The sequence below is a fragment of the Dermochelys coriacea genome, chromosome 3 (assembly GCF_009764565.3).
Source record: "Dermochelys coriacea isolate rDerCor1 chromosome 3, rDerCor1.pri.v4, whole genome shotgun sequence".
NCBI lineage: Eukaryota > Metazoa > Chordata > Testudines > Dermochelyidae > Dermochelys > Dermochelys coriacea.
In genome coordinates, this window is record NC_050070.1 from 25,527,480 (window position 1) to 25,544,382 (window position 16,903).

Consider the following 16,903-nt stretch of genomic DNA (forward strand, 5'->3'; position numbering starts at 1 on the left):
GAGTGATCACCACAAGCTATATCAAACTGAATTTCTTTTCCATTTCCCTGATGATTCAAACCATCTGCATTGCAACTATAGCCTGATACTTGTCCTATTGACTGCACTCTGATTATCCACACCAGTAATCCAATTGACTACAGAGAGCCTAACACAGGAGTAAGGGCTTCAGGATCAGAACCACAATTTGGGAGTACTTTAGAGCCTTGGACTGTTGCATTGACGAATTAACTGGATTGAATTAAGAACTGCTACCCAGTGAGTGTAATTACTGGTAAAACCACCAGGCAAGACTCACAGGGCTTCCAGGGTCCCCAGCTCTGGGGCAACCCACCTGGTGGGCTTCCACAGAGTGACACAGCTGATTCCCTATTCAGCCAGCATCCAGGAAGCTGAGCACCCATTCTGCAAAACATTTGGAAATGTTTGTTTGTTTGTTTGTGTGTTTCAGTATGGAACAAAACCCCCTCACAGTCTCAGAATTTTTCATAGAACACAAACTTTCATCGCAGCTCAGAACTAAAAATAACAAACTTCACCAAAAATCAAGCAGTAAAGATTTAGATTCTACCTTAACCAATTGACCCATCGGGATTAGCAATATACCCCTAACTCTGCAACAATAAAAAGAAAAGGAGTACTTGTGGCACCTTAGAGACTAACAAATTTATTAGAGCATAAGCTTTCGTGAGCTACAGCTCACTTCATCGGATGAAGTGAGCTGTAGCTCACGAAAGCTTATGCTCTAATAAATTTGTTAGTCTCTAAGGTGCCACAAGTACTCCTTTTCTTTTTGCGAATACAGACTAACACGGCTGCTACTCTGAAATCTGCAACAATAGTTACCGTATATTACTTACACGTGATATCGGAGATAGTCTAATATGGTCCCAATCCTGGGAAGAACTGTGTGCCAGGTCAGAGACACTCAGTGCACAGCTATACAGGACCTATTTCCATCTACTCAGAATATCGATAACTGTTGTAGTACATATATTGTGATGAGCTAACTGCTGGTGAGAGATAGCTTTTGATTAATGCCCTGTACACACTATAGGTCACTAGTCTTTCCAATTCTACAATTGCATGGTCAGTGTTGTAACCCTATGAATGTTCCCATAAGTCTTGTACGCAATGCTGGATCAATAGATTTAATCATCTTTATGGTCTCTGTTGTATAAATATACATTGTATGAAACAGCAGGGAATGGAAGGACAGAGGATTGTAGTAAAAAAACTAACATGCAATAATTCTTTCACAAAATGCTGTCTCTGGAGAATTTTTATGTACCAGGCGTGGAGAGCAATTTCACATATTTATTTAGGGAATTTAATAAATGTGTTTAGTACTTGAGATATTCCAACCTGAATAAAATGTATTTCATTCATATTAAAATTCATATACATTATTATTTTTCTTAACCCTGGAAAGAAATTGACAGTGACAGTTGACAATGAATAGATGATAGAAAATGGTTAAGTGATAAAACACGAACCTTGGGAATGGACTGATCATTTCTCCCCATGATGTCATTAAAGCAGTTTGATTTCCAAATATTTCCTCTTGGGGCTCAACTAAATAGTACTTCAGGACCTCACTTCAGGCTAGATTGTGACTGGGAGTACAGCTCAGAGTCACAAAGGTATTTAGGCTCCTAACTCCATTGATTTCAGTGGAAGTTAGGACCTTAAATATCTTCGTGGATCTGGGCCTACCTGAAAGTAAGAGGGTAACACCCTACATGGGATACCTGATCATGGATCCAGATGCACAGGAGTAGAGCAGAGCCAGTGGCGGATTAATGATTTTGCTGCTTCTAGGCCCTGAAATGATTGCCGCCCCCAACCCCATATGAACTTGTTTTAGTTTTTGTACAAATTCATTTGAACCCACTGGCAGCTGTTTCCTGTGGCAAGCCCGGGAGGGAGGGGGCAGAAGCAGAGCGGCGGTGCGCTTGGGGGAGGCGGCGGTGGTGGAGCAGCAGTGAGCTGGGGCGGGGAGTGGTTCCTCTGCCCCTCCCCCCCGGGTTACTTGCTGCAGCCCTCCTGGCTCCCCCAGCTCACCTCCGCTCTGCCTCCTCCCCTGAGCGCACCGCCGCTCCGCTTCTCCTCCCTCCCAGCGCTTTCGTGTGGCAAGCCTGGGAAGGAGGGGGAAGGAGGGAAAATGTGGCCCACCCACAGGAGTAGGAGGGGCCGGGGATTTGGCGGGTGGATTGGGGGGGGAGGGCAAGCACCCATCGGCGCCAGGTATAGTCAGCGCCTATGGCTATTATAAATTTGCCTCCCCTGCAAATCTGTCGGCCTAGGCAATAATACGCTGCTGAGCAGAGCTGTGCACATACTTAATCTTTTCAAGTAAGTGGAGAGTGGAGGTGATCTTTGGTTCCAGCTTCCTACTATCTGGCTAGTACAGCTGAGCCTGCATGAGGATGGGGGAGAAATAGTAACATACTGCTTCTATAGGCCAGCAATAAATTACCACCCTTTGAGAGCAAGCATAAAGCAGGGAGGAATTATGACTCAGAAATATGTCCCCTGAGGCATATAGCCTTCTAGGGCTACTCCTGCGGTGGTGTACTATCCCTTGCTGGGCATTGTGCCTAAAGTTGGACTCCAGCCCTTCACATTTTTTATAGGTATCAGAAGACATTGGGCTCAATCCCTCAGCCCTGTACAAAACTCCCATTTAAGTCAATAGCAGTTTTGCTGGAGTAAGGACTATAGAATAGAGATGTGCAAATGTATAGAGCTCAAAGCTTGTATTCCCAACACTTTATATTTGCTGCAAAGGTAGGTGAAGGAATTAAATTTATTTTGATGTGCTGGAAGTCAAAACAGCTTCCTTCATGTGATTCATCCATCTTTGTTACATTACACGGAACTGGATCAAAACAAGCTTTCATCCATTTGCCAGATTGAAGTGTGGGCGTCAGGGAGTAAAGGAACAGTTTTTTGTCTTTCCCCCCCCCCCCAACCAATTTTTTTCCATTCTTCATTGGAAACATAATGCCATCAGCTGTCCCTGCCATCTTCCAATTTGAAATTCTTTCTTTCCATCTGTTTTCATATATATATATATATATAATCCAAATCAGGCACTGCCTTGTCTTTGTATCAGAATTCATCATCATATGGCACCAATTCAGACCTGTAACATGAATAAAGATTGGTATTTATCATACCTGCTGTAAAGGAAGTGCCTTTTAAAGGAAAGGGAGCATGTAATTCCCTGCCCTTCACTTTCTCCTCAACCTTTAACCTTTTAATCAGTGGCCATAACCTGGAGAGATCTCACAATGGAAAGTTAATTATGAGGTCATAAAGATGAAAGAGTCTGACTCGCATTTTCTGAAAGTATTTTACTTTTAAATTATCCATGATTTACCTGCATAAAAGCAAAGGAAGTTCTCAAAGATTATTCTAATTGAGCCAGACTTTTCAAATCATTCAAATTCCCGCATTTTCAAGGGGAAATACAATCCTTTCAAAATGTTCTCCGAATAATTTCTATGAAAAAAGGAGAAGGAGGGAGTCTTCCATTTACCATTCTGACCCAAAACATGTAAATCAGAGATAGTAAGGGACACAAGGCTCAGAGGAAAGCTCTTAGGGGACTCACCAGTTATGTGTCTAGCATACATAGAAACTGAGATGAAATAGATTTAGAAAATAGGGCCAGCTACTAGAAATATCTATATCTCTCCACTTTGAGAATCTTATAGGTATTGAAAACACCAAAGAAAAGTATATTTGGTGAATTTTATTTTATTTTATGATGATAAAATCCGATCAGATTTCTCCAGTAAGTGGTCTAGACAATGGACAGCAGGGGTGTAATGAAGAATTCGTTTTAGCAGGATTACAATAAAATTATTAGCATATTTTATAGCCTCCAATATTATGGATATATAAAAAAGAATGTCGTAATTTACACTTATGGAGCACCTTTCATCCAAGGTTCTGAAAAAGCTGTACAGAAGTAATTAAATCTCAGGTTACAAGAACACTGTGAGGAAAGTAAGTAGATATTATATCCATTTTACGGATGGTGAAACTAAAACACAGAGTTGTTAAGTGACTTGTTCAAGAGTTCAACAGCAGCAGCAAGGAATACAGTCCAGGAGTCGTGACTTCCAGTCTAGTCTGCTAACCGCTAGACACACTGGCTCAAATTCATCCTTAGATTACCCCTCCCCCCAAAAGTTAGTGGAATTCCACCAGGGATGTATTTGGACCATTACTTCCATTTACATGTAAATATATACCACAGAACACATATTATGTGGCAGAACATAATTCTCACACTTGAGTATATCTTTGGCAGTTTGACAACAGCAGTTATACTTTGATAAAGATAAAAGGGTTCTCTGGTACTTAACAGTAAAAGGCTAACATATGGATCCTGCTACTTATAAGACGTAAATAACTAATATTTGGCTTCTTAGGGTGTTTCAGAAATCATAACTGTGGTCACAATGATTTCACAGATGTCAGTTCATTGAGTAAGGGACTCATTTAAGAAACCCATTTAAGAAAAAGCGCTATAGAATTTAATAGAAAATTACAATCCTCTATATTTTTTTAAACACCCTATAAAAATCTATCCCTCCTCTAAAATTCGGAGGGAAGGTTAAAAAAATCCATAAGAAGTTTTGCTCTATATTAAATTCTATAGGATTTTGGAATGTTCTCCATAGAAACACATTGATTTCATCCTTAATAAATTATATGTCCTCGACACAAAAGTATGAAGCTAGAGACTGGAATATAAGACGAAGGGAAGGAGGAATAGGAATTAAAAACAAGAAGTTTTTAAGACAGTCTTGTAGTTCAGCTTGACCACTTTGGCATTAACAGGATTTCGTAGCTAGAAACTTCTGCCATATTTGGATTCTATGAGGGAGACTTTAAAAATGGAACCAATGGACAAGTTCATTGCTGGCGTAGGAAAGCACAACAAAATCAATCTCAGTTCAGATGTGCCTGCCTAGGCCGGGGATAAATCTGCCATATAAAGGAATACATTTAAATAATATAGACTTTCCATACCATAACCTCTTGCATTTCTAACAGCTGTAGTTCTCTTCACTAAAAAGTACATTTACTAATCAGCTTTTTGCATGTGGTTGATGTCTGACATGAGAAATATCAAAGAGAAGCTGACATTGATTCCAATAATTCACTTTGGGCGTAAATTAATCTTATCAATCAAGGATATTTGAGACCGGATTCTCAGTATAACTCCACAAGAATGCATCCCTAAATCAGAAGTAACTCAATTGAAGTCAAGAAGTGTCCAGAAATTTCCACCAAATTATCATCCTAATCCACACATTCTTCAACTTTCACACGTAGATGAGACCTTTTTCCAGCAATCAACACTTCACATAATGATGCAGTAGCAGTAATACCAATTAGCCATGTTCAAAGCTGTGTTATACCACTCTTGCAAATACCATTTTCAAGGTTACTGTCTTAGTCTGGGTTTGGAGGGAGGTGTGGGTTTGGATCCCACTTCAACACTATATTGTGTTATGGTGCAGCCATGGGCTATAACAAAAGTAAGTGCTAACCCAGAACTGACACAGCCAAATTTTGGGTGTAGTGAGAGTAGAATAACAATAGAAGTATCGTTAAGGCTTTCAGTTCATACCAGCACATCTGTCACTTCCAGAAATGATTCATTTCAAGATGATGGGCAGGACATTTTGATTTGGCTTGTGTTGTACTTCTCTAGCTAGCTATTACCAACGGTTTCCTCCAAAATACCACCAAATAGAACAATCAGGTAACTTAGTACGTTAAAGGTTGTGAGTCAGATAGTTGAGGTCCAACTTAATTACCTGAAAACCATTGACAGGGTTACTATGATCAAGTATTCTTGCTTCATAAGCATTTAGCACCACTGGCGTAGCAAGTAAGAGGAAAAACGTGAGGAGGGGATAAGATAAAAGATTAAGGGTGAGATTTTCCCCCCCTTTAATTATGCTATTAACTTTCTGTCTGATGTATCCACTCCCATGTTCCCTAAGACAGTCAGTAAGCATGTGACATGCATTGCATATGGATCAGAAGTCGTGGCACTATTCCAGCTATAAATATCTGGATGACAGGTGTTGCCGTGGACAGATGGCCAGCAGCAGCCAGCTTGGGTATTTCCTGTGAGCAAGGAGCATCCACAATCATTGCACAGATATGAAGATTAGTCTACTAATCCTCTTCACTGCCTCATCTTCTGAGTCATGAAGAAATACAGAAAAGGGAACTCACTATTGCCACCGGTTGGTGAGCTGGGAGACAGCATCCCAGAGCTGCTGAAGAATTGCACTGGGGAAGGAGCAATCTGTCAGCATCTGTGGTAGAGCAAAGGGAATTGACTGAATGAGCCAGGCCTCATTTGATTTTAGTTACGTAATTGTGTGGGGCATTTTGGTTAAAGTACAGTTAAATTTTGTGTTAATGACCTCGCTGGGAAATCCAAGCACAAGACATTGAAACTGAATGTGCTGGGGGTCACTCTGACTGAGACTGCTTTCAGACACAGTTGGATAAGGGAGCCTGGACAGAGCTGAGAAGGGGAAAGAGAGTCAGGGAGGGAGGGGGAAATGCTGCTACTTGCTGCCGGGAGTGCCTTTCTGGTAGTCAGGATTCTGTAAAGGGTCCTAAAAACCACCCGGCCCTCTCTAATAGCTGAGTGGAGAGTGCTGCAGAACAGTGAGTGGTGCAAGAGCTGATGGTGGCTTTCAGGGGGCAGACGGTGCAGAGCAGTGGCAGCAGCTGAAGATGGCAGATGGTGTAGAGCAGCAGCGGCAGAAGCAGAGCTGAGGCAGCATGCGCTGAAGTCGCAGAGAGACCAACAGCCTACCTAAGGGACCCTGGTGTGGGCCTCCCTACCCTTCAACTAAAGCTGAACCCACCACAGATGGGTCAGGTAGTAGAGTCCCCAGAGCAGCCCAAGAAGCACTGACCTGCCTTCCAGCATCCTTCTCCAGCCTAAGACAACTAACTGTGAGAGGGGAACTGGAGAGGAGGGAATGCACCAGCCATTCACAGTTGCCAGGAGAATCAGATTGGAAATAATGTTAAGGCCCCTGTGGGGGTGGGAGTCTTCCCTTGTAGAATTTGCTGTTTTATTAATGGTTGGTTTTTCCATGTTTATTCTGTCACCTCCATTCCCTCCCCCCATAACACATTTCTGTGTGTGTTAAACCTTGGACTCAGTGTTTGCGAGTGGGGAAGTATTGCACATCAAGGGACTCCATGGTTGCAGATACAGTTTCCCAGGTTTCTGGGTGGGGGTTTGAGCCAATGTTAGTTAAGTCTTTAAGAAAACCCCGAGAAAACTGAACCCAGTCCTTTGTGCTGCCATCAATACCTGGCAGAAGGGTTACGTCCATTAGGGGGTACATTTCACAAATTAACATTAACACCGTAAAAACAAGTGGTTGAACTGAGCAAAGTTCATTGCTCTGCCTTAATTATTTTAGCATCACTGATGATTTCTTCCAAGTGAAGACTGGAGGGAACAACCTTCCATTATGAAAACAGACTTCATGTGACAGAGGTAGAGTGCGTTTTACCTCTGTGCTAATATGAATGGCTACCTTAGAAACTAATCATATTTGCATTTGAACTGAAGATGCAGATGAACTATCCCTCTACATTATTGTTACTGGCATCACTGGCCTGACTCCATCTCAGACTCTGGACTCCAAGTCCTGACTTCAGCTCTGACCCTGGACTCCGGCACCTGGCCTCTGACTTCCATTGTGATGCTGGGCTCCAATTCCTGGCTACTGACCCCTGTTCTAACCACTAGGCACAATTCCTGCTCCAAACACTAAGCACGACAGCCCACGTCCCAGTCACATAACAGTGGCTATAGTCAGTGAGACCAACAGAAGTGCACAAGTATAAATAAGAACAAAATTGTACCTAAAGGCTCATGTCTATATTATTTTCTCTACCACCTTATTCATCACCAAATGATCAATTGTATCTAACAACCCTACAGCAGTGTCTCCAACCACTGCACAAGTCCCACACCAAATTATTGTAAGGAGCCCTCATTTTCTCACATCTCTGCCTCTCCTGGTTCTGGCTAGGAAAAAGGAATCTACTGATTCTGCTCTAAATTATACCATTTTACACCAGTGTATCCCATTAGGTTGGATTGTAGGGTCCAGAAGAGGAGCTCTCACGACAAATTAGAGGGAGCCTGCAATGGCAGCTCCTGGGGTTGTTTTCCTGTCAAAAGTTAGAGTTATCAAGTATCGATAGCCCCAAGGGACAGTTCTGGCAGCCAGGTTCCGCCAGGTTAGGGAATAGCAAGAAATAGTTTTCCTATCCCATGAAAAATTTCAAGATATTGACACATTTTCCCATCTTAATACTGAGCCAAAAGAAGTCAGAATCTCAAAAAAAAAAATTATGAACTGAAAATCTGGAAAAAAAATCAGTTTGGATTGACCAAATTTTTTTTTTTGATAATTTAGAAATCTTTTGTTTCAATTTTGACTTTTTTTTTACTAAAATTAGCTTAAATTTTAAAATGAAACATTGTTTCAACCATAAAAATTGAATTTTTAATTTTGAAAATATAAAAACAAAATGGTTGGATAATCTTGACATTTTTTTCAAACAATTTTTGAGTTAAAAAACTTGTTGAAGTGGACTGTTTCTGCCACACGTTTCTGTTTTGATGAATTTGCATTTTCAGCTGAAAAAAAATGTTTAGTAAAAGAATTCCCAACGAGATCTACTGCAGATCCATCCTGGTGGCAATCCTTCTGCTAGATGAATAGAGGGATGGTTGGGGTGTAGGAACTGCTATTCCTGCTCCTCACTAGTATGAGATGCTCTTACATTGGGATGATCCTCCTGTGGCTAATTAAGACAGCTTTGCATTATTCCACTGGTTCAAAGCTGCCCTAATGTTTCAAAGAATCTGTCCTATTGACTTCAGTGAAGTTACTCCTAGTGTAAATAAGAGGGAAATCAGACCCACCGACTCTGAGGCAGACTGAGGCAGTACAGACTCAGGAATAAGTGCAAAGATGGAAAACAGGGAGGCTTGAGTTCCTAGCTCTGGCACTGACTGACAGAGAGGTTATCATTTAACTTTGAGACCTTAGATTCCCCATCTGTAAAATACAGATGATACTACTTATAGGTACATGTGAAGTGCTGTGTAAATGCTAAAGGCTAAATTGTGCCATCAGTTACAAGAATATGTATTAATCTGAAGTAACTTCATTGACTGTCTCCAAAAAAAGACTCTGGAGACTTTTTTCCAGAGTCACACCAACAGCCATGAGGGCACAATTTGGCCCATAGTATTATTATTAAGTTTGGAAGCAGCTTGATGAAATACCTTTTTCTTGCATTATTACTGGCCCAGCCAGAAGCAGGAAGTACTCAGGACACTATTATCATGGAATTTCTTCCCCAATTTTGCAGATACGGAGGTTCCGACAGAGTTTTAAAAATCATCTGAAGTTTGGGGTTGGCGTTATTGCAAACAAAGTATGAATGAATGAGCAATGGCTGAGTTTATAAAATATGCAGGTTTCAGAGTAGCAGCCATGTTAGTCTGTATTCGCAAAAAAGAAAAGGAGTACTTGTGGCACCTTAGAGACTAACAAATTTATTTGAGCATAAGCTTTCGTGAGCTACAGCTCGATGAAGTGAGCTGTAGCTCACGAAAGCTTATACTCAAATAAATTTGTTAGTCTCTAAGGTGCCACAAGTACTCCTTTTCTTTTTTATAAAATATGCAGCCAGTAATCCACACCTATATCATTCCAAACAGAATCAAGCCTCTTAAGTTCACCATGGAACTTGAATGTTTAGTAACTTAATAGGCTTAAGCTTTTATTCCTTCAAGGTAATTGTGCAGCTACCTTTAATAAAATACACTCAACATTGCCAGCAAACATTCAAGTTAAATGAACACAAGAAATGTTAGATGCAACTTTATTATACTGTTAATCCTTGCTGGAAGGCTTCCTGGATTGTTTGAGGGTAGTGTTGGTAGTGATGATAAACTAATTTGCCATGGCTCTTAGGTTCATGTTATCTTTTTTTATCAGCCTAAGGCTAGGTCAGAAAAGGAGAATTAAAAACATGTGAAAATCTAGAGTTGATGAAATAGGTAATTCAAACGTCATTTCAGAGTATCAGTCTAGCAATTCCCTCCCCCACAAAAAATGGATCATTTAATGATTCATTTAATTCTTCAAAGACATTTCATTTCCAGCATTAATATAATGCATCACACTAGGGTTGCAAGTCCCGTTATATTAAGAATACCTCTCCACATTTACATTTGACCTACAAGAATTGAGATCTATCTGATTTTAAAATGCTAGCAAACAACGATTGACATTAGATTTCTTCCCTGCAGTGGTCAGAATCAAATAATGCCTAGAATGTTGGGGGGGGTTAGAATTTAAAAATGTGACCCTTGGTAAGATTCAAACCCATAAAATATATGCTGGAGTGAGAACATGAAGCATGATGAGCTGTAAATAGTATATAACATCATCTCTTGTTGTTCACCAAATAAGTGTCACCCTTCTGCCAGGTGTCAATAGTAGTAGTCAGTTCAGATGATGTCTACAGGTTCTATTTAAAATACATCAAATAATTATATTTATCAAATCAAAAATACTTTCTGTTTGGGAAAACAAGATAAACAACTATTTATGACAAAAAGAGCAAAATTCAAACAATGTATGACACCACAGTCCCAGTTAATAATTGCCCAGCTTGTTGTGGCCCAGAAAGGTCATTCATAAAACAATCCTCACCCACTTAAACCTCACAAATTCAATTATACTCAGGGATGGCCAAGCTGGCACCAGAATGTGGTTCCTTTTGTCCTGTGAATTCCATGCCACCAAGTTCCTTTACAATCTGCAGCTACTAGGACCAGTCCTTCAAAATCAGCTCTACCATGCCACAAGGTCCTAGTTCAGGGAAATCATCTGCATCACCTCTGTTATACTCCAGTTTGGTTCTGTGAAGTCAGCTCAGTTGTTACCTGGTCTGGTTCCTCACTGTCAACTCCACCACTGCCAGGTCAGATTCCATGAAGTCAGCTTTGCCAGTCTGGGTCGTGCCAAGTCCAATTACACATAGTTATCTCTACTGCTTTTAGATCAAGTCCTGTAAAATCAGCTCCGCACAGGGTCCAGAACCTCAGAACAAAAAAACCTCAAAGTGAAGCAAGACCGCTGGACAGAGTGCCTGCTTTCTGCCACACAATCTCTACTCGGACTGTCATCCCACTGTTGTTAAATTTGGGCTCGCTACCTATTCAGAGTCTACTACCTGTCATCTCAAGGTGATTCACTTTCCCTGGTCTATCAACCTTTCACCTAATGTTTTCTAAGAACTCAACATCTTTTTTGAATAGGAATGCCCATGCCCCAAAGCCTGTAAATCCAAAAGTAACTCTAACTCACACACTTATTTTAAGAGCCATCTCACCAAGGTAACTCAGAAGATAATGAGTGGAAATGACCTCTTAGTTTGAAGGCTCAACTTGGGATGCTAATATCCAAACACTGCACAACTCAGTGCTAGCTCTCTGCTACTCAACTGGAGAAACTGGGCTTCTGTGTGGATAAACTCTCTCCGTACAAAGCTTGTTGAAGTGCAAATGAATCAAATGATGACCGGGGTGCTGGAACTAGGGGTGTTGGGGATGCAGCATCACTCCTTGGCTTGAAGTAGTAATAACAACCAAATACTTGGCTTCCATTTTCAGAATCCCCACTATAAAAATTGTTCCAGCACCCCTGACAATGAAGATAACAACAGGGATTATGAGACTAACAAACGTCAAGTGGCAACCAGCCCTTTCTAATATTCCACCACCTAACGTCAGGCACTATATTGCAGCAAAGAACCTCCTTGACAAAATCCAGGAGATGCCACAACAGCCATTTTTCAAAGATACGCGGGAGATGCCTCACAACCAACTCATCAGCAGAAGACCAATCTGGACCACATTACCGACTATTTCCACGGCAGACACTGTCATGCTATGGCGAATGGGAATGAGCTGCTCCTTTCTGCCAAGAAATTCCTTCCTCATCACTCAGCCTGATGAGAGACTTCTGGCTTCAAGCTGCCATGCTATCTTTGATGCAAGCTCAGTCATTTCAGTGGAGTGGGTGAGGTGTTTGGTAAATGACCAAACCTGGGGACTGAAGCATAGGCCTCTGTGTAGATGCAGTGCAGTTGAGGATGCTGCACACCTAGTGAACAGCTACTTATCTCATGCTGGTCTATCGGGAGGATTTTCTAGATTCCACACTGCTCACCCCGAAGCCATTCAATAGCTAAAACATGTGGTATGTCTACATAATAACCTTTCACAGTTTTCCACTTCTTCATATCTATATTTACATGAACCATTTAATAAAATTTCTAAAAACAGACTACAAGCAGATTCCCAACAATATCACATAAAACAATGTACAGAACTGCACTGATGCAAAATTATAATCTATGTAAATAACGTCTGCCAAACCTAGCTTTCCCACTTTCTTTTATGAGGAAGCAGATGGCTTCTTTTTCTATGTAAGCCTTATATCTTTGGGGCTTGCAAAAAATGTATCTGATTAGGGGAATGATCCTATGGTGAAACATTATGCATACATATTCAGTAATGAAATCCTGCTGGACAATAATACAGAGCTGCAAGATTTTTTGCAATAAATTTGAAAGCTCTCAAATATGACTTCTTTCATATTTTGTTGTGTATTTGAAAACTGATACAAAATGGGCCAGACTGGTCTCACTCATATGTGAATCTACAGTAACCACATTCCACTGACTTCAAAAGCAATGTTTCCCCCCAGCATTTGCAAAAAGAAAACAAACATAAAATGAAAAGGATGATAATACCATCAAAAGAGGATAATGTAATGACTGAAAATAGGGCCATTTTCAAGGCAAGATGCATTTGCAACAACAACAAAAGTTAACACAGAGATTTCCTTCAGTTACCAGTTCAGTGACCTTTCACATTGTGTGGGATAGGCATACCACACTTCCCTCTGCTGCTTCAGTGTAAATTGCTGCAAGCAGTCATGCTTGAGAACTACATGCTAAGAGGGAGGGTTAATGGTTATGTGACTAGCATATGGGCTGGTGAATCAGGAGAGCTGCTGTCAAGTCCAAGCTGTGTCACAGAATTACTAGATGATAGTGTCAAGTCACTTAATTTCGCCCATTCCCATCCTGACAGAGAAGTTTTGAAGATAAATTCATTAACATGTGTGAGGTGCTCAGATACTATGGTGGCAGGTGAAACAGAAATTCTTACAGAGACAGACTGCACAACAGCCACTGATGCAGAGAAGTGCTGGAATGCCTGGATCTCCTCTCTCTACCTTAGCCATTCACCCATTATCAACTCTTCAGTATCAGATGTGGATTTGGGTGTTATACAGCTATGTACTCCCAACAGTGTCGCCAACTTTGCTTCCGTTGCATATGGCTATTTCCAGGGTTTGGGATCATTGCATCACTGAAATATTTACCTAACGAAGATCCAGATTCTGCCTCCCTTATGCCAATCAAGCCATATAAAGGGACAACAAAAGCTCCCGGGTGAATATTCACAGTGCTAGAGAGGTGTAGAGCTAACACACACATCCAATGCATTAGACTAATGAGTTCTTCCTTTATGTTAGGGTTACCTTGACAAAAATTATTCTCTGATTTTCCCAGGCGGAAATAATTGGAGCAAGCCTAGGTGGAGCATATTTTTAAGTGTTATATGAGGTTTTAGATCCATAGGGTAGTATTTTCTAAAGCACACAGCACTGACCTAGCTCTACTTCCATTGAAATCTACAATAAAATTCCAGTTGTCTTCCATGGGAGCAGGTCAATACAGAAAATTCTACTGTGTCTCTCCTTGTTTTTAATGACAGGTTTCAGAGTAGCAGCCGTGTTAGTCTGTATTCGCAAAAAGAAAAGGAGTACTTGTGGCACCTTAGAGACTAACAAATTTATTAGAGCATAAGCTTTCGTGAGCTACAGCTCACTTCATCGGATGCATTACGATGAAGTGAGCTGTAGCTCATGAAAGCTTATGCTCTAATAAATTTGTTAGTCTCTAAGGTGCCACAAGTACTCCTTTTCTTCTTGTTTTTAATGAGAGTGCTAGAACTCAACCCCAGATCAACACCTTGAAAATGCACCAATGTGTGTTCAAGAACAAATTATGTTATATGTTCATAGAATAGATCCCGGGTGAGGTTGTGTACTATGGGCATAAATGAGCTGTGAATGCCTAAATTTGATGATAATGATCACAAGTCTAATTTGTGATTAGCTTTTTTCACTAGAGAGCAAGACTCTCTGCTGTTGTGCCACTAGCTTGTACCAATAAAATAAAATCATGCATACGAGAAAAATGTATAGTGTGGCCCTGTCAAAGACAATGGAAATGTTGCCCTTGATTTTCATGGATTTAGGATTTTTGCCCCTAGTTTGTTAGTTTACATTACCTTACTACAACTTCCTTGTCACTTTATTCCATCTGTCTAACAATATTGCTTGGACTTTTGTTCCTTTAAAAAGAAAAGAAAAGAAAAGTCTGCTTTGCATAGATATAGGCATAAATGGAAACCCTGCTCTGGAGACCTGAAATTTTGAGGGTATTTGAATTCCAAACACAGATATAAATTATCTGGATATATCTGGATTATATCTGGATATAAATTATATAGACAGACCATAATAACAATAGAATAAACAGAATCCCAAATTCAGATTAAAAACTGGTGAATCTAGGGGTATGTCTACACTACAAAATTAGGTTGAATTTATAGAAGTCACTTTTTTAGAAATCATTTTTATATAGTCGATTGTGTGTGTCCCCACACAAAATGCTCTAAGTGCATTAACTCGGCGGAGTGCTTCCACAGTACCGAGGCTAGCATTGACTACAGAAGTATTGCACTGTGGGTAGCTATCCCACAGTTCCCACAGTCTCCGCCAGCCACTGGAATTCTGGGTTGAGATCCCAATGCCTGATGGGACAAAAAACATTGTCGCGGGTGGTTCTGGGTACATGTCATCAGACCCTCCCTCCCTCTGTGAAAGCAATGGCAGACAATTGTTTTGCGCCTTCTTTCCTGAGTTACCTATGCAGATGCCATACCACGGCAAGCATGGAGCCCACTCAGATCACTGTCACCGTATGTCTCCTGGGTGCTGGCAGACGTGGTACTGCATTGCTACACAGCAGCAGCAACCCATTGCCACCCAACTTGTGGCAGCAGACTGTGCAATAGGCCCGATAACCATCGTCATCGTGTCCGAGGTGCTCCTGGCCACCTCGGTAAGGTCAGTCAGAAGCAGACATGGGCGCAGGGACTAAATTAGGAGTGACTCAACCAGGTCATTCTCTTTAGTCCTGCCGGCAGTCCTATTGTACCATCTTCTGCAGAAGATGAGTGGAGTGGATCAAAACAAGAAATAGACCAGATTTGTTTTGTATTCATTTGCTCCTCCCTGCCTCCTTCCATGAAATCAATGGCCGACAATTGTTTCGGAGGTCTGTCAGGGGCACCTTGAAAAGTTTAATAAAGATTCAGTCCTGCCTGAAATAACAGGGGGAGGGATAGCTCAGTGGGTTGAGCATTGGCCTGCTAAACCCAGGGTTTTGAGTTCAATCCTTGAGGGGGCCATGCTGTGTGACAGTTGTTTTTGTTTCTCCTTGATGTAAAGCCATCTCCTTTGTTGATTTTAATTCCCTGTAAGACAACCTTGTTGTCAGTCACCCCTCCCTTCGTCAGAGCAATAGCAGACAATCGTTCCGCGCCTTTTTTCTGTGCAAACGCCATACCATGGCAAGCATGGAGCCCACTCAAATCACTTTGGCAATTAGGAGCACATTAAACACCACGCGCATTATCCAGCAGAATATGTAGTATCAGAACCTGGCAAAATGAAACTGGGCGAGTAGGCGATGTCAGCACACTCACGAAAGTGATGAGGACATGGACACAGACTTCTCTCAAAGCACGGGCCCTGGCAATGTGGGCATCATGGTGCTAATGGAGCAGGTTCATGTGGTAGAATGCAGATTCTGGGCCTGGGAAACAAGCACGGACTGGTGGGACTGCATAGTGTTGCAGGTCTGGGATGATTCCCAGTGGCTGCGAAACTTTCGCATGCGTAAGGGCACTTTCATGGAACTTTGTGACTTGCTTTCCCCTGCCCTGAGGCACAAGAATACCAAGATGAAAGCAGCCCTCACAGTTGAGAAGCGAGTGGCGATAGCCCTGTGGAAGCTTGCAATGCCAGACAGCTACCAGTCAGTCAGGAATCAATTTGGAGTGGGAAAATCTACTGTGGGGTCTGCTGTGATCCAAGTAGACAACGCAATCAAAGATCTGCTGATATCAAGGGTAGTAACCCTGGGAAATGTGCAGATCATAGTGGATGGCTTTGCTGCAATGGGATTCCCTAATTGTGGTGGGGCCATAGATGGAACCCATATCCCTATCTTGGCACTGGAGCACCAAGCTGGCGAGTACATAAACCTCAAGGGGTAATTTTCAATAGTGCTGCAAGCACTGGTGGATCACAAGGGACGTTTCACCAACATCAACGTGGGAAAGGTACATGATGCATCTTCAGGAACTCTAGTCTGTTTCAAAAGCTGCAGGAAGGGACTTTCTTCCCAGACCAGAAAATAACCTTTGGGGATGTTGAAATGCCTACATTTATCCTTGGGGACCCAACCTACCTCTTAATGCCTTGGCTTATGAAGCCATACACAGGCAGCTTGGACAGTAGTCCGGAGCTGTTCAACTACAGGATAAGCAAGTGTAGAATGGTAGTAGAATGTCATTTGGATGTTTAAAGTGTGC